Genomic DNA, 18,603 nt, shown 5'->3' on the forward strand with positions numbered 1-18,603 from the left:
CACGTCCTGGTTATGCGACCCCTAACGCCAGACAGACGATCTCCGAATTGTATTATAAAGACACTGCCCGGATGAAGGCATTGGCAAACCACTTCTATAGAGAAAAAAGCGCAATCACATCATGGTTGGCCACGTCATACGACACGACACATAACGAACAAACCAGTGATAATAAACCTAATTCCGATTCTTCCTCTTACTACCCTTTTGAGGCGGAGGGCCGGGAGCCTGAAAACTCACATCCAACGCTATAAGAACAGCTTCTTTCCCTCTACCGTCAGATTTCTGAACGGTCCATGAACGCTACCTCGTTATTCTTTGCTCTATTTATTTAGGTTGCAAGTATTTTTATGTATTTGCACTGTATTGCTGCTGAAGAAACAAACAAATTTCCATTCCCAACTCGAACAGGATTTGCCCCCAACCCTCTGCCCAACACGTTCAGCTGGTCTTCCACCACTTCCGGGGTGCCCTGCGCAAAATGATTGACAGTTCGGACCCAGCGGTGGCCCAATCGGAGTGGAATATCGCCCATCTGTGGGCGGGATGAGCAACTCCAGGCATCATTTTTTCTTGGGACTAACGATGAGAGATTGAACGCAACTACGATGCATATAGATTGAATTAAAGGAGATGCTGATGGCCGGGATTTCGGAGATAGCGGGTTGTTAGGTAAGTGATGGACGCGAGGGATAACCCAATCAGAGAGACCGAGTTGGAAAAAGGCCGTCTGGAGCAGCCAATCAATTGGCGCCATTGGGTATCAGGCTTTGACTGCGTTTTTGCAGATAGTCAGGGCTGGAAAATAAATGTAGTAATTTTGACTGGAATTTAATACAGGGTGGGAAGAGAAGAAGGAGAACCATCGACTAATTTTCTTCGTGAAAGGCGGATTTAACCATCTCTAGTCAAGACAGGCAACGTATCGGCCACCCTGGATAGGAAAAAGTCAGAGCCAAAGCCAAAAACTTCCTTGACGACGGCAGGTGGGAGGAACCGCCAGTCCCGATCACGTGGCGGACGGCCAGTGGTGCAGGAGATGACGGACAGTGTCAGTTGACGGACGGACGGTTTGGCCAACAGAGCGGGTGATTTGCATGATGGACTGGCGGCGGGACCAATGAACAGCCGGCTTGTCCCTCTGAGCTTGGGTGCCGTGTATGGTTGGGGGGGGTGAAGATTTATATTTTTAAATAAACAGGAAGCGCCTGGGAGGAAAGAGATGGAGAAAAGTGATTGAAGATAAATAATCACAGGTTAAAGTTTAATCTATTTACCCCTGTCTACGGGAATGTGGATGGGCTGGGGAGGCAGGCTGCTGATATTAATGGTGTTGCTTTGCCTCGCTTCTGAGCAGGCCTCGGGGCCAGGGAGTCACCTGACTGCCAGCCTCAGGCCTGGGGGTGGGTTGAGGTTAGTGATGTTCGTTGGTCTGGATATCACCGGGATCTAGGCAGGAGGAGCAGCAGCAGCAGCCTGAGTAAAATACGGGGGTGGGAGTGGGAATGGGAATGTGGTGCTGGATCTGGATCTGGATGTGGATGTGGACAAGTGTTTCACCTGCCTGCAGCTCCCACGGGGTTTTGGTTCCTTGTGGGCCACATCCAGTGGGAGTCCCCAGTATCTAAGGCAAGGTGTATGTGACCAACTGTTTAATCTGATTTGCAGCTGCCAAGGGTTTTTGTTGTATGTGGAACACCTGTGGGCCACATCCAGTGGGGGGTCCCCAATATCAAAGGGGAGGGAGATGTGTGGCCATGCGTTTCATGGGCAACATGCAGTGTGGAACGCCAGTATCTCGGGAGATAGATATATTGTGAAATTTGCTGGTTTATGATAGGAGTACAGTGAAAATATGTAAAATAATCATTTACAGAATCATCATCATCATCAGGTGCCGTGCCCAGTTTGAGTTTTGACTGCCATGGCCCACACACTCCTGTTTCGGGTTGAGTGAATCAATTCATTGGTATTCACTTCCAGTTCTCTGGCTGCTGTCCCCATCATCATTTGTCTTTGTCTTCCTCTTGCTTTCTTCCTTTCGATCTTTCCCATAATTACTGTGCATTCTAACTCCACTTTCCTAATCACATGTCCAATGAAGTCAAGTTGCCTTTTCATGATCTCATACATTATTTACAGAATAAATAGTGCCAATTATGAACGAGGAGTGAGTGTTCATGGACCATTCAGCAATCTGATGGCAGAGGGGAAGGAGCTGTTCTTGAATCATTGAGTGTGAGTCTTCAAATGCCTGTTTCTTCTTCCTGATGGTAGGAATGAGAAGGTGGTATGCCCTGGATGGTGAGGGTCTTTACTGATGGATGTTGTCTTGAGGTACTGCCTCTCGAAGATGTCCTCGATGGTGGGCAGGGTTGTGCCTGTGATAGAGCTGGCTGAGTCCACGACGCTCTTGCAATCCTGCATGCAACCTGTCAGAATGTTCTGCATGGTACATCTGTAGAAATTTGCAAGTCTTTGGTGACATGCCTAGTCTCCTCATGGAGAGGATGTCTCTGATAATAGGAAACTCTAGCAGTGGAAGGCATGGCCTCAGAATAAAGGAGTGCACCATTCAAAACTGAGGAACAGGTTCTTCAGCTGGAGGGCTCTGAAAACTGAGTCATTGGGTGTGTTGAAAGTAGAGGTTAATAGGCTCTTGATTGATAATGGTTTTTAAGAGTTATGGAGAGAAGGCAGGTCATTGGGGTTACAAAAATCAGCTGTAATTGAATGGTGGAGTGGACTCGATGGGCTGATTGACATAATTCTTCTCCTGTATCGTATGGTCTTGGCTCCCGTCTGTGAGTTGGTGATGATGGATCACAGTCACCTGGTTGAAGTGACCACGTTTCAGGAGTTTGTGGTGGTACGCAGCTGGCCCTCTACCTTCCTGCTGGTTGACTTGTCGATGGCTGCCATCCTCTTCCTCTGCGGGGGGGGGGGGTTCCCCATAAAATCCCACTCCTCTTGGGCGCCTTGTGCCAAATGGTTTGGTGGTCCCACCGGAAGAGATGGAGCGATGTGGGCACGACTCAAGGTGATGTGATGTTGGTGGTTCTGGCAGGCAAGGATTGGGTGTTGGGAGCTTTACTTGGTGGTGTGGGTTTTTTGAGTTTGCAGGCTGTAAAGGGAAAAAGGAAGTTTTCTTTTTTTAAAAAGCAAGTATTGTACAAGAACTGGGGATGTAGAGCTCTGTAGATTCATTGAAAGGGTTTTCATATTGTAATGCAACAAGATTAAGAAGCAAGACATGGGCTGAATGGCTTATTTTTGGTCTTGTTGAGTCTGTGCCACCATGTAATAGTGGCTGATTTATTATCCCTCTTATGCCATTCTCCTTTGTTCTCCCTATAACCTGTCAACCCCTGCTTTAATATACACAGTAGCCTGGCCTCCATAACTGTTTGTGGCAATGAATTCCACAGATTCAACACCCTCTGGCTAAAGAAATTCTTCCTCCTCTCTGTTTTAAAGGGATATCCTGGTACAATGAGGCTGTGCCCTCTGGCCCTCGACTCTCCCGCTATCGGGAACATCGTCTCCATCTCTACTCCCATCTAAGCCTTTCGATATCTGAAAGGTTTCAGTGAGATCCCCCTGTAAACTCCACTGAGGTTTGGTAAGCTTTTGTCTGTTGGCAATGGAATTTTACATTTTATGTGGGAGATCTGTAATCTTCCACTCTCCTGTCTCAGTTGGGATTGAGGGCTGAGTACGTGTCTGTCTGGAGAAGGTGCGGTGGAGATTCACCTGGAATTCACTTGGGATAGAACGGTTCAGCTCCCTCTCCCCTTGCATATGTCTATTGTCTCCATCCCAGTAATGTCCCAAATGTTGACAGAGGGACATTTGACTTGGGGTTGACTATGAGTCTAACTGACTGGAGAAGGTGCGGGGTGCTTCTCCAGGATGTTGCTCGGGATGGAACATCTCGTCTGTGAGGGCAGACTGGATGGGCTGTGGCTGTTCTCCCGGAACAGAGGAATTTGAGGTACATCTCTATTGAGGGGATGGATAGGGTAGAGAGTTAGAGGCTATGATAAGAGCACCACTTACTGCCTATTAGGCCGCTGGCCCTTAGGACAGCAATGAAGGTCCTCCATCTCTGTCTGTGTAGAAGGACTTTTCATTGCTTTTCCGTAACAATTGCTTTTTGACCAGTCATGGTTGCTAGACCTGGGCTGAACCCATAACCTAGAGGACTGGTGGGCAACTCTTAGTTTAGCCTGTACCTTTTATTCCTGTTTGGCATGGGTGACCCTACCAAGACCCTGACTCCAGCCAACATAGCTCTCCAAAACGTTGAGGCACGCAATCCTCCAAACCCTATGACAAGGTTGTGGTCCTCTTAGAGCAAGAGGGCCACCCACCATCATAATCACAAGGGATCCCGTGTTTTGCTGGAAATCATGAACAACACACAAAATGTTGGAGGAACTCAGCAGGTCAGGCAGCACCCATGGAGGGGAATAGACCATTGATCTTATGGGCTAAGATCCGTCACTAGGACAGGTCCTGATGAGTGGCACATGGCTTTCAATACAGGTGTGCGTTATGGAAAGCCACATCAGTGAAGGACATGCCCTGTGAATGGCAGGGCACTAGGGAGCATACTGGAACAGAGGGACTGAGGAGTGTATCTGCATAGTTTATTGGAAGCAGCAGCATAGATAGATTAGTGAGAAGGCTATTCAGCATACTGGCCTTCGCCAGTCCGGACAATTGAGTATAGGAGTTAAAACATTATATTCTCATTGTACAAGTTGTTGGTAAGGCTGTGCTTCGAGTACTGTGTACAGTTTTTGTCCCACTGTCATAAGAACGATGTGATCAAACTGGAAAGAGTGCAGCAAAGATTTACGAGGATGTTGCCAGGGCTGGAGAACCAGAGTCATAGGGAGGGCTTGGCCAGGGAAGGTCTTTATTCCTTGGAATGTAGCAGAATGAAGGGCAGTCTTCTCGAAAGGTTTAGTATTTTGACAATAGAGTAAGGGAGATGAAAATTACCCCAGGGTAAAGGAGATGAAAATTAGGAAGCATAGGTACAGGGTGTGTGGGGAGAAAGATTCAAAGGGGACCTGAGGGGCAATTTATTTTTCGTGCAGAGGGTGATGAGTGTATGGAACGAGCTGCCAGAGGAAGTGATTGAGACAGATACAATAGTATTGTTTCCGAAGCACTTGGATAGGTAATTAGAGGGGCAGGCTGAGGAGGGATACGGGGCAAATGCAGGAACCTGGGCTCAGCATGGTCTGGTTGGGTCGAAGTCCCTGTATCCCTTTCACATTGCTTTGACTCTTAACACGTATAATTCTAAGGGTCTCGGCCAGAAACATCGTCTGTTTATTTCCCTCCACAGATGCTACCTGACCTGGTAAGCATTTTCTGTGTTGCTCAAGATTTTCAGCATCTGCATAACCTCTTGTGTTTATGGTGAGAGCACAGAAATTGTAAACTCGGAGGGGATTTGAAGATTTATTTTCACCCAGTGGATGATTGAAATGTGAATGTTGCAGCCTGAGGATCTGGTGGAGGCAGATATTCTTGGGAAAATTTGGCTATGTACTGGAGATGCCAAGGTATAGATGACTGTAGGCTGAGCACTGGAAACTGGTTTATTCTAGATGAATAATTGGTGGTTTGTCTGGACACGGTGTGGGCCAAGGGATCTCGGTGACTGACTGGGAAGCCTATTAGATGAGTGAATTGCATGAGGACCGTCGTCTCAGTAAAGTGGCCTTTAGTGCAGGGAGTAACATTTTTCACTTATAAAGGCAGTGAGGACCAGAGAGAGCAGTCAAGCTTAGCTATATATCCAGTCTCACCACAAGGAGCAGAGTGATTGTTCCACAGAACACAGGCAGAAACGTAAATACAGGAGATTCTGCAGATGCTGGAAATCCTGAGCAACACACACAAAATGCTGCAGGAACTTAGCAGGTCAGGCAGCTTCTATGGAGGGGAATAAACAGTCAATATTTTGGGCTGAGATCCTTCATCAGGACTGACCTGCTGAGTTTCTCAGGTGTTTTGTGTGTGTCAGAAACAGCTGGGTTAAATGATTTGAGAAGTTTAGACAAGTAGAGTGCAATTTGTGTTCAGCTAGTATCAAGAAATTTCTTTGCAGGTGTTGGATTTGGATCCAAGCTTGTTTTTTTTTTAAACTGAGTTTTCCTTATGTGTTTACCATTCCCTAAGCTTGCCTCATTAGAGGATGTTTCCTATAGTGGGGGAGTCTAGATCCAGAGGACAGAGCCTCAGAATAAAGAATGTCCCTTTAGAACAGAGATAAGGAGGAATTTTTTTTTAGCCAGAGGAGTCTGTGGTGGTGAATTTGTGGAATTAATTATTACAGACAGATGTGGAGGCCAAGTCATTGGGTATATTTAAAGGAAGAGGTATGAACGAAGGGTCTCAGCCTGAAACGTCGACTGTACCTCTTCCTAGAGATGCTGCCTGGCCTGCTGCGTTCACCAGCAACTTTGAAGTGTGTTGCTTGAATTTCCAGCATCTGCAGAATTCCTGTTGTTTGGGTATATTTAAAGTTGAGGTTAATAGGTTCTTAGCTAGGAAGGGCATCAAAAGAAATGAGGTTGAGAGAGATAATAAATCAGCCATGATGAGATGGTGGATTGGCCTAATTCTGCTCCTATCTCTTATTTTCACCTCATTCTTGACTTGCACAGAACCTTCTAGAAAGCATCGTTTCCGAATCTCACTTGGGGATGTTACCTGAACTAACAATGCAAACTCCTCTCTGAAAATGCTGAATGGATTTTCAGAATGTGAGGTGGCAGAATAAAAGTTAATGTTCTGTGGTGGTCAAATCTCAGGGCTGTAAATGCAGGATTAAGATTGGCTTTATTTGTCACGCGTACGTTGAAACATACAGTGCAATGTGTCATTTTGCTTCAAATCGGCAAAGATTGTGCTGAGCACCCCTCGAGTGCCACTGAACTTCCAGCGCCTGCGTAGCATGCCACAACCCACCAACCCAAACCCCTGCGTCTTTGGGACGTAGGAAAACTGGAGTACGTGAAGGAAGCCCGAGGAAAATGTACAAGCGCTTTACAGTCAATGGTGGGAATTGAACCCCGATCCTACACCTAACGCTACACTAATAGCGTTACACTACCTCCTTCTACAAGTGATAACTCATTTGCAAATTCAGAAGAGGCTGCTTTATCCAGAGCGTGATGTACGTAAGTGTTGAGAGATCTTGGGGTCTGAGTGCAAAGCTTTCTGAAAGTGGCTACACGTGTTGGTAGGCTGGTACAGAAGGCATTTGGCATGCTTGTCTTTATTAGTCGAGAAACTGAATTTAAGAGTTGTGAAGTTAAGTTTTGGCATTATAAAAGTCTGGTTTGGCTGCATCTGGATTATTGCATTCAGAATTCTTTGAGAAGTCCAGGTACTAACTACGGAAGTCCATCGTGAGAGTAGAAAGGCAATTCCATGTGACACAACAGCTGTGGCAGGGTTTGCATTCTGTTACTTCCTGTAAGGCGAAACTGAACAGCATAAATGACAGTGATGCTCCACTCCCCAATGACTCGATGCTTTGAAAAGCAGAATAACACTACAGCTGTGCAGATCCTCACAGCATCCTGTGATCTCGGTCACAGAGGCCGACGTAAGAACGCCCTTCATGAAGGTGAATGCTTGCAGGGCATCAGACCACGATGGTACCCAGCAGGCCGCTGAAAACCTGTGCCAAATACCTGGCTGAATTATTCAAGGACATCTTCAATCTCTCCTTGCTGCAGTTTGAGGTTCCCACCTGCTTCAAAAGGGCAGCAATCGTACCGGTGCCCGAGATGCCCAGGGTGAGCTGAGCTGCCTAAATGACTCTCGACTGGTAGCACTCACATTTACTGTGATGAAGCGCTTTGAGAGTTTGATCACGGCTAGCGTTAACCCCTGCCTGAGCAAGGACTGGAGCCCATTGCAGTTTGCCTTCTGCCACAACAGGTCTGCAGCAGATGCAATCTTACTGGTTCTCTGCTTTGTAGCCCCCGGACAAGAGCAAAGCACGCATCAGGCTGCTGTTAATGGATTATTCAATGTTGTAATCCTCTCAGTATTACTCAACTAAACCAGCACCACTGTACCTTCCTCTACAATGGGATCCTCGTCTTCTTCTCCTCCTCACTAACAATCAATACTGGTGCACCTCAAGGATGCGTGCTTAGCCCACTGCTCCCCTCTTCTGAACATTCAGGGCTGTGTGGATGAGCACAGCCCAAACACTATCTATAAATTCGCAGTTGACACCCCTGTTGTTGGCAGATTCTCAGATGGTGACAAGGAGACACATGGGAGTGAGATAGATATACACCGAGTTGCTGCTACAAAACACCAAATTTCACTGTGTGTGTCACTTCCGATTCTGATAGAACTGCTCAGGAGCTTCTTGTATAGACATGGGAATGTGTGGAGAATGGTGGAACAGGAGAATTGTGTCAGTAGAAGGGGTTTGTTTAATTAGTTTGGCACAGCATCATATTACAAGAACTTGTTTCTGTGCTGTACTATTCTGTGTTCTTAGATAGGGAGCTGAGGGAGAAGTTCAAAGTACATGTATAATCACCATTTACAACCTCGAGAGATTCACTTTCTTGTGGCATACATGGTAAATCCAACAATCAGTGAATGAAAGACTACTCCCAACGGGGTGGACAGCCACTTTGCAAATGTAAAAAGAAAGAAACAAAAAAAAACAATAAATGAGCAATAAATATCAAGAACATGAGATGAAGAGTCCTTGAAAATGAGCTTGTAGATTGTGGGAACATTTCGGTGATGGGACAAGTGAAGTTGTGAAGTTATCCCCTTTGGTTCAAGAACTTGATGATTGAGGGGTAATAAATGTTCCTGAACCTGGTGGTGTGGGTCCTAAGGCTCCTGTACCTCCTTCCTGATGGCGGCAGCAAGAAGAGAGTATGACTTGGGTGGTGGGGGTCCTTGGTGATGCATGCCTCCTGCAACAATGCTTCTTGTAGATGCGTTTAATGGTGGGGAGAGTTTTACCTGTGATGAACTGGACGATATCCAGTACTTTTTGTAGGGTTTTCAGTCCAAGGGCTGTGGTGTTTCTGTACCAGGCCGTAATGCAGCCAGTCAGTATAATCTCCACCGCATATCTAAAGAAGTTTGTCAAAGTTATAGATATCTTGCTAAATCTTTGCAGACTCCTAAGGAAGTAGAGACACTGCCATGCTTTCTTCGTAATTGCATTTGTGTGCTGGGCCCAAGACAGGTGCTCTGAAAACACTGAGGAGTTTAAAGTTTAAAGTGAATAAACAGAAACTCAGTGAAGGGGAAAAATAAAGGAGTGCTTTTGGGAGGGAGGCCATTTTGAACATGAGTGCTGACAAAATATCCTGTTATCTTTTTGCAAATTTTATTCCTCTTTTGATACAACAATCCCATCTATGAGCCACAGGGTGATCTGTAAACCATATTCCTACCTGAAGTGCTAGTGTGACTCACTTCATTTCACACTGTGCCGAATGGTGAGATACCGACCAACACACACAAAATGCTGGAGAAACTCAGCAGGTCAGACAGCATCTATGGAGGGGAATAACCAGTTGTTTCAGGCTGCGACTCTACATCAGCCTTCATCAGGGTCTCGGCCCGTAACATCTACTGATAAAGTGAGATTAGACTGTAATATATACATCAAAAAATACAGTGAACTGCATTGTTTGTGCCAATAACCAGCACGCTCCAAATATGTGTTGGGGGGGAGCAGCCCGCAACTTACTAACCCTGACACGTACGTCTTTGGAATGTGGAAGGAAAGCAGAGAATAGAATGGACATAACAATCAGTGTATATATATGTTATCTTAAGTAGTTATATTTATTATTTTTTTATTACTATTGTGTTAATTATCTTGTGATTTTTCTTTTTGTTTGCTGCATCGGGTCTGGAATAACAATTATTTTGTTCTCCTTTACCCTTGAGCACTGGAAATGACATTAAAACCCATGTAGTTATGGGGAGAACATACAATCTCTGTACAGGCAGCGGCAGGAGTTAAACTCTGATTGCTGGCACTGCTACGTGTTCGTGTTGCGGTTTCTTCCCCTCAGTAGAAACTGCCTGGCCTGCTGGGTTCCTCCAGCACTTTGTGTGTGGTGTTCAAGATCCCAAGCGTCTGCAGAATCTCTTGTGTCTGTGAGATACTGAGTAGCTCGTCTGTGTGGGGAGTGACTGATAAGAAGACCCTCCTTCAGATGTGCCTTAAAGTGTTGTGACAGAGATATGTAGATGTCAGTTGCCCACAGGAAGATCTGTTGATGAAGTAAGACGCAGGAGAGGTGCAATAGAACCGGGGAACTGCTATCATTGCACTGCTCCTGTTTGAGTGTGAAGTTGTATCATGCGATCACTTGAACTTAGAACAGAGTCTTGGCGTCTTGAGGGCACTTTCTTTCCCCCCAAGCTGCAGGGCAAGTTGTGGGAGTGGAGTTCACGCGTGTTGCCTCTGTACAAAGTCACGGAGTGCCCTCTCTGTGTTTGCCCTCAGTTCAGAATTACGTTGGTGCCACCGGCACTGCAGGTAGAGTGTAGCAACTGTACCCCCACTTCCATCTGTGATCTCGGGTGCTTCCTGTGTGGAGTGTGCAAGCTCTCACCATGACTGCGTGAGTCCCCCCCGCCCCCGCATCCTAAAGAATAACCAGCTGGTGGGCTGATTGACTGCTGTAAATTACCTCCAGTGTAGATGAGTAGCAAATGAAGGGACTGCTCATGGGCCACTTGTCTACACTGGAGATAATTTACACAGCAGGTTACAGGGAATGTTGAGTGGGGGGGAGCTTCTGAGAACTGGGATTGACATGATGGGCTGAATGGCCTCATCATAGGAAAATGTGGCTGCTGTTGAGTGGGGCGGCTGTGTAGCATTGCAGTTAATATTATGCTGTCACAGTGCCAGCGACCTGGGTTGCTGCTGTCTGTAACTTTGTACCTTCTTCCCAAGACTGCACGTGTTTCCTGCAGATGCTCCAGTTTCCTCCCACGTTCCAAAGACATACGGAGTAGAGTTAGAAGTTGCTATGTTGGTGCCGGAAGTGTGGCAACACTTGCAGGCTGCCCCCAGCAAAACCCTGGACTGTTGGTCACGCATAGCGCCTGTGTTTATGTGCCTGTGACAAAGCTATTCTTTTGGTATCGGTTTATTATTGTCAGATGTACTGAGGTATAGTGGAAAGATTGTCTTGCATACTGTTCATATGGATAAGATCATGTCGCGCTCTTACAGCATAGCAAATTGGGTTTAGTTACTGCCTCTGTCTGTAAGGAGTTTGTATGTTCTCTCTATGACCGTGTGGGTTTCCTCCAAATGCTCTGGTTTCCAATCACATTGCGAAGTTGTACAGGTTAGTTGGTTAATTGGTCACATTGGGCACCAATGTGCTCATTGGTCCACAAGGGCCTGTTACCATGCTGTGTCCCTAAAAATAAAGATGGTATCTTTCTGAACCATCTTGTTACTGCTTACTAAAGTTGTCCCCTTGTTCGTGGTGATGACACTCCCAGAAGTGGCTCACTGGGTGTGAAGCACCCTGGGGTTTGCAGATCACTATAGAATTGCACAGTTGACACAGAATGGTTTGTGCTCATCAGGGAGGAGACTGGTGGCCAGACAATGGTGACAGGTAGCTTGCATTTCGGTTTAATTTCACTGACGATTCCCCATTGCGTTCCAGGTGCGGCCGTAACAGAATTGGGAGATGTGTCACCTATGGACCTGAAGTCGCCTTGCTCGTCCCCTGTTTCCTGCACCATCCTGCGCCTGCAGTTTTTCTTCAGGTACCTTTGATCCGATTGTGTACGGCATGTCTTGCTTTACCCAGGGCGGCACGGTTAGCGGAACACTTTACAGTGCCAGCGATTAGTGATCGAGGTTCAAATTCTGCCACTGTCTGTAAGGAGTTTGTACGTTCTCTCTGACCATGTGGGCTTCCTCTGGGTTTTCTGGTTTCCCACCATATTCCAAAGGTGTGCTGGTTAGAGTTAGTAAGTTGTGTTGGTGCCGAAAGCGTGCTAAAGCGTGCACACTGCCCCACCACTTCCTTTGACAGTGGCCACTATTTTTACAAATATACAAAAACTTCATTCAAGTATAAAATACGTACAAAGGTTAGGTGTACAAATCTGTTAATGATTGCAAATTAAAATATGGTTACTATCATTTATAAAATACTCAATTCCCGGGGGGGGGGGGTCTACTGTTCCCAAAATCCCCCACTGTACCCATAGCAATTGCATGCTCCCTCTCAAAGGACACCCGGGCATGAACATAGCCGTGTTGGTCATTAACGCAAGAAATACATTTCACTGTATGTTTCAATGTACATGTGACAAGTAAAGACATTTGGGTTAGTGAGTTGTGAGTATGTTTTGTTGGCCTTGGAAGAATGTAAGAATGTAACTCAGTACATCTTCAGATGGTTGGTTGTTGACACAAATGTCCTGATAAGTGAAGTTAATCTTTATCCCTGAAGCTCACAGGTGCTATTAAGACCATGGCTGAGGCAACATGCTGTCTGTTTTTAAATTCTATAATAAGTGCTCACTGTATTTTGTGCATGTCTGAGCTAGGAGTGTATGAAAGTTCTTTTTCTAAAGAAAAAACAATTTTGAAGATTTCACAAAGAAATGTTGATTGGGACCCAGTGAAAGTTGGGATGAATGAGCCGTGAGTATAGTTATGTTTATAATGCATTTAACAAGATGTTCATATTGCAGATAGCAACAAGCAGCAGATTATATAGGGTGATGAATCTCTGGAATTCTTACCCTGGGGGTTGGTGGAAGCTGCATTAGAAGCATTTAAAGTGGTGGATGAATATTTGATGGATTGTGGTTTGGAGGGAAATGGAGAAATGGCATAAAGGTGAAGTTGAGGCCAGCATTAATCAGTCATGGTCATTCTAATTGGCAGAGGAGGCTTGAGTGTGCCTAATGACCTGCTCTTTGTCCTATTTGTGATGTTGACTGAGGGAGAAGATTAGATTTAAAGATTAGCTTTATCTGTCAACACATACATCGAAACATACAGTAAAATGCATCATTTTGCATCAATACCCAACACTGTCAATGATGTGCTGAGGGCAGCCTGCAAGTGTTGCCAAGCTTCCGGCGTCGACCTAGCGTGCTCACCCACAACTCACCAGCCCTAGCCCATACATCTTTGGAATGTGGGAGGAAACTGGAGTGCCTGGAGGAAACCCGCACGGTCACAGGGAGAACTTGAGGTCAGTACTGATATGTTTATGAGAAGTTGCTAGTTGAATAATCCAAAGGCAGGATGGAAAGAGGCACATGTTCTATGATTCCTGTTACCTTGGTTTAATCTGACATGTGGTATGGTTAGAGAGCCATGTTAAGTTAAGTTCAACTTGAAATTTTATAGGGAGAAATTTAAGTCTGATGTAGCAGTATTTCAGTGGAGTAAGGGAAATTACAGTGGTATAAAAGATGAGTTGACCAAAGTAAATTGGAAGGAGCTGCTGGCAGGGATGTCAGCAGAGCAGCAATGGCGTGTGTTTCTGGGAAAAATGAGGAAGGTGCAGGGCATGTGTACTCCAAAAATGAAGAAATATTCAAATGGTGAAATAGTACAACCATGGCTGACAAGGGAAGTCAAAGCTATTGTAAAAGCAAAAGAAAAGGCATACAACAAAGTAAAAATTAGTGGAAAGATAGAGGATTGGGAAATTTTTAAAAACCTACAGAGACCAACGGAAAAAAATCAGAAGGGAAAAGATTAAATATGAAAGTAAGCTAGCAAATAGTATCAAAGTGGATAGTAAAAGTTTTTGCAAGTATGTTAAAGGTAAAAGAGAAGTGAGATGGAGGTAGGACCACTAGAAAATGAGGCAGGAAAAATAATGATGGGGGACAAGGAGATGGCTAATGAACTACATGAGTATTTTGCATCAGTCTTCACTGGAAGACACTAGCAGTGTGCCTGATGTTGTAGTGTGTGAAGGAAGAGAAGTGGGTGCAGTTACTGTTACAAGAGAGAAGGTGCTCAAAAAGCTGAAAGACCTAAAGGTACACAAGTCACCTGGACCAGATGAAGTGCACCGTAGGGTTCTGAAAGAGGTAGTGGTAGAGATGGTGGTGGCATTAGAAATGATCTTTCAAAAATCATTGGACTCTGGCATGGTACCAGAGGAGTGGAAAGTTGCAAATGTCACTCCACTCTTTAAGAAAGGAGGGAGGCAGCAAAGAAACTTATAAACCAGTTAGCCTGACCTCAGTGGGCAGGAAAATGTTAGAGTCAACTGTTAAGGATGAGGTGATGGAGTACTTGGTGACATACAACAAGATAGAATAAAGTCAGCATGGTTTCCATCAGGGAAACTCCTGCCTGACGAACCTATTGGAATTCTTTGAGGAGATTACAAGTAGGATAGATAAAGGGGATGCAGTGGATGTTGTATATTTGGAATTTCAGAAGGCCTTTGATAAGGTGCCGTGCATGAGGCTGCTTACTGATAAGAAAGTTAGAGCATTGGTTGTTTGGTAGGAGGCAGCAAGTGGGAATAAACGGATCCTATTCTGGTTGGCTGCCAGTTACTGATGGTGTTCCGCAGGGGTTAGTGTTGTGATCAGTTCTTTTTATGCTGTATATAAATGATTTGGGTGATAGAATAGACGACTTTGTTGCCAAGTTTGCAGACTGGTGGAGGGTCAGGTAGTGTTGAGGAAATGGAAGGACTTAGACAGATTAGGAAAATGGGCAGAAAAGTGGCAAATGAAATATAATGTTGAAAAATGCATGGTCATGCACTTTGGTGGTAGAAGTAAATGTGAGGACTATTTCCTAAATGGGGAGAAAATCCAAAAATCTGAGATGCAAAGGTACTTGGGAGTCCTTGTGCAGAACACACTAAAGGTTAACTTGCAGGTGGAGTTGGTGGTGACGAAGGCAAATGCCATGTTGGCATTCATTTCAAGAGGTCTAGATTACAAGAGCAAAGATGTGATGCTGAGGCTTTATAATGCATTGGTGAGGCCTCACCTTGAGGTTTGTGAACAGTTTTGGGCCCCTCATCTTAGAAAAGATCTGCTAGCATTGGAGAGGGCCCAGAGGAGGTTCACAAGGATAATTCCAGGAATCAAAGTGTTATCATATGAGGAACATTTGATGGCTCTGGGTCTGTACTCGCTGGAATTCGGAAGGATGAGGGGGGATCTCATTGAAACCTTTCGAATGTTGAAAGGCCTGGACAGTAGATGTGGAAAGGATGTTTCCCATGGTGGAAGAGTCTAGGACAAGAGGGCACAGCCTCAGGATAGAGGGGCACCCTTTCAAAACAGAGATGCGGAGAAATTTCTCTAGCCAAAGGGTGGTGAATTTGTGGAATTTGTTGCCACAGGCAGCTGTGGAGGCCAGGTTGTTGGGTGTGTTTAAGGCAGAGATTGATAGGTTCTTGATTGGACATGGCATCAAAGGTTACAGGGAGAAGGCCGGGAACTGGGGTTGAGGAGGAGAGAGAAAAAAAGGATCAGCCATGATTGAATGGTGGAGCAGCTTTGATGGGCCAGATGGCCTAATACTGCGCCTATGTCTTGTGGTCTAAATTCCTAGTCTGACACAGACACTATAGCAGCCATTTAATCCTGAAAGAGGAAGCTTGGGTATAGTAGGGAAAGTGCTGCTTGTTCGGTGTCTGCTCTTCTGGCTGCCCCAAAAACCTCATGTTTTGCTGGAGGGGAATAAACAGTCAACGTTTTGGGCTGAGACCCTTCGTCGGGACTAGAAAGGAAGAGGGCAGGAGCCACAGTAAGAGGGTGAGGGAGGGGAGAGGAGTTCAAGCTGGCAGGTGAGAGGTGAGGAGGAAGGTAGGTGGGTGTGGGAGGGGAATGAAGCCAGAAGCTGAGAGGTGATAGGTGGATGTGGTGAAGGGCTGAGGAAGGAGGAATCTGATAGGAGAGCACAGTGGACCTTGTTTTTTAAAAAAAAGCAAAGGAGGGAGGTGACGGTGAGGAGAAGAGAAGGAGTGAAAGGGTAACCAGAATGGGGAATGGAAAAAGGGACCTTTCCCCCTCACCTAGTCTCGCCTATCACCTGCCAGCTTGTACTCCATTTCACCCCCACACCACATTATTATGGCTTCTGTCCCCTTCTTTTCTAATCCCGTTGAAGAGTCTGGCCCAAAATGCCGGCTGTTCATTCCTTTCCATATTTGCTGCCTAACCTGCTGAGTTCCTCCAGCATTTTGTCTGTGTGTTGCTCAAGATTTGTAGCATCCACAGAATCTCTTGTGCTAATATTTCCCTTGTATCTGTGCTCCCTGGCAGATTCGGGTCTGACTCACTGCAGAGTCGTTCGGTGTATGTACAAGGCATATGCTGTCTTCCCACATGTTTAAAATCAGTGAGAAGGCCAGCATTAATTGGACCTTGAGAAGCTGGTGATAAACATGTGAGAAATGTAACTCTTTCCCCCCTTATCTGTAAACTTCTGTAATCCTGCCAAGACCCTGCTTAATGCAGCGTTCCCAGGTTACACGTCTATCTGTTTAAATGTTTCATTAGCTACACTGGATGCCAGAATTTGAATATTAATGTCTAAGATGCTGGCCGCTAACTATGTGTCAAAAACTAATTGTGTTTTTCAGTGCTAAACCCAGTACATTCATTGTGAACTGTGAAAGAGGTGTATCGTATTGAGTTTTGTGTATTTTACTTCAGTGTGTTGTGTATAGGACTGTGTATTACCAGTCCTAAAAACCTAAATTTTCAGCTCCTCTGGAGAGTCATAGAGTACTACTGCACAGAAATGGGCCCTTTGACCTATGTAGTCAGTGCCAAACTAATATTCTGCCTAGACCCATCGACCTACAACCTGGACCGTAGCCCTGCACACCCCTCCCATCCATTTACCTATCCAAATTTCTCTTAAATGTTGCAATCCACCACTTCCACTGGCAACTTGTTCTACACTCTCACCACTCTCTGAGTGAAGAAGTTCACACTCGCATCCATTTTTATTGATTTGGAGTATTGTGTGCTTTTCTGGTTGTGTTACTACAGGAAAGCTATCAATCGGGTTGAAAGAGTACAGAGAACACTTACAGGGATTTTGCCAGTACTTGAGGACCTGAGTTATAGGAAAAGGTTGAAGAGTTTAGCTGTTTATTCCCTGGTGCACGGCAGAATGAGGGGAGACCCTGTAGAGGTATACAAAATTATGAGGGGTAGAGAGAGGTGAATACTTAAAGGCGTTTTCCCCTCAAGTTTGGTGAGACTGGAACTGGAAGTTGTAGGTTTAGGGTGAAAGGTGAAATATAGACTTTTGGTAAGATGATGGTGATGCAGCTGTTTCGGCAGTGTCAACCAAAGGTGATATTGTCCTTTTTAAGAGCATTCTTTACAATCACAAGACCCTACTGGGCTTTAAGAACTTAAATTACTGCATGTCTACCCCATCAGCGAGTTGCTTATTGGCAGAGTAAATGCAGGAGCTGGATTTGGTGTGGATCGTGCTGCTGCACCGGGGAGGTGAGCAGTCTAACAGTAATTCACTGTCTCGGTCACCTTTCTTGTGATCGCAGGACTCTGTTGGACATTGATAATGTGGAATGCTGCGAGTCCAATTCACTGACTTTTTGGTGGACGGCGGGGAAGCTGTGTGGCCTGGGTCATAGCAAGGAGTACACCTCTAGCTGCGGTGTCCCTTGTTTTACAGCCGCTCAGGAGTGAGGTATCAGAGTCAGTGCACCTCCACTAGGGGTGGAGTGGCATGGCATCCAAGCTAGAGTAGGTGCTGCCCCCGTCCCCCAGTGTATCCTCAGCAGAAGCCCAGCTGTATTATGGTCGATTGCAGACTGTTGCAACATTCATGCACCTGGGGACTTGGACTATTTTTTTTGTGTGACTGTATTTTACTGATATCTTGCATGTGCTTCATGTGCCTTGTGCTGTGTGTCACTGTACTGTGTTTTGCACTTGGCCCTGGAGTAACGCTGTTTTGTTGACCTGTATTCATGTGTTGTGTGGGCACGTGGCCAAGTGGTTAAGGCATTGGACTAGCGACCTGAAGGTCGTGAGTTCGAGTCCCAGCCGAGGGAACGTGTTGTGTCCTTGAGAATCACACATTGCTCTGCGACGACACTGGTGCCAAGCTGTATGGGTCCTAATGCCCTTCCCTTGGATAACATCGGTGTCATGGAGAGGGGAGACTTGCAGCATGGGCAACTGCTGGTCTTCCATACAACCTTGCCCAGGAGAGTGAAGACTTTCCAGGCGCAGATCCATGGTCTCGCAAGACTAACAGATGCCTTTACTATTCCATGTGTGGTTGAATGACAATTAAACTTGAATTCAAACCTGAATTTAAGAGGAACCTGAGGGAGAACTACTTTCACTCAGAGTGTGGGGCAAGCTGCTTGTGGAAGTGGTAAATGCGAGTTCAAGTAAAGATGAATACTACCTTTATTTGTCACATGTACGTTGAAACATACAGTGCAATGCATCATTTGTGTCAAATTAAATCAGCAAGGACTGTGCTGGGCAGCCTGCAATTGTGCCCACACTCCTGGTGTCAATATAGAAGGCCGACAACTC

The 18,603-nt window shown here is 45.6% G+C and overlaps 1 protein-coding gene across 4 annotated transcripts in view; it reads left to right on the forward strand.

Moving 5' to 3' along the window:
• LOC134343043 (zinc finger protein 687-like) overlaps nt 1-18,603 on the forward strand; it is an 88,241-nt gene that overhangs the window by 12,851 nt on the left and 56,787 nt on the right. Inside the window, exons 1-2 of one of the 4 annotated variants that reach the window (XM_063041877.1) lie at nt 549-672; nt 11,727-11,829. The gene's annotated coding sequence lies outside the window, so the exon portion shown is untranslated. Of the gene's footprint in view, nt 1-548; nt 673-1,019; nt 1,257-1,394; nt 1,414-11,726; nt 11,830-18,603 lie in introns of those variants that run through there. The other 3 variants (XM_063041875.1, XM_063041878.1, XM_063041876.1) reach the window with 3 other exon arrangements.

This window comes from Mobula hypostoma, chromosome 2 (genome assembly GCF_963921235.1).
Source record: "Mobula hypostoma chromosome 2, sMobHyp1.1, whole genome shotgun sequence".
Lineage (NCBI taxonomy): Eukaryota > Metazoa > Chordata > Chondrichthyes > Myliobatiformes > Myliobatidae > Mobula > Mobula hypostoma.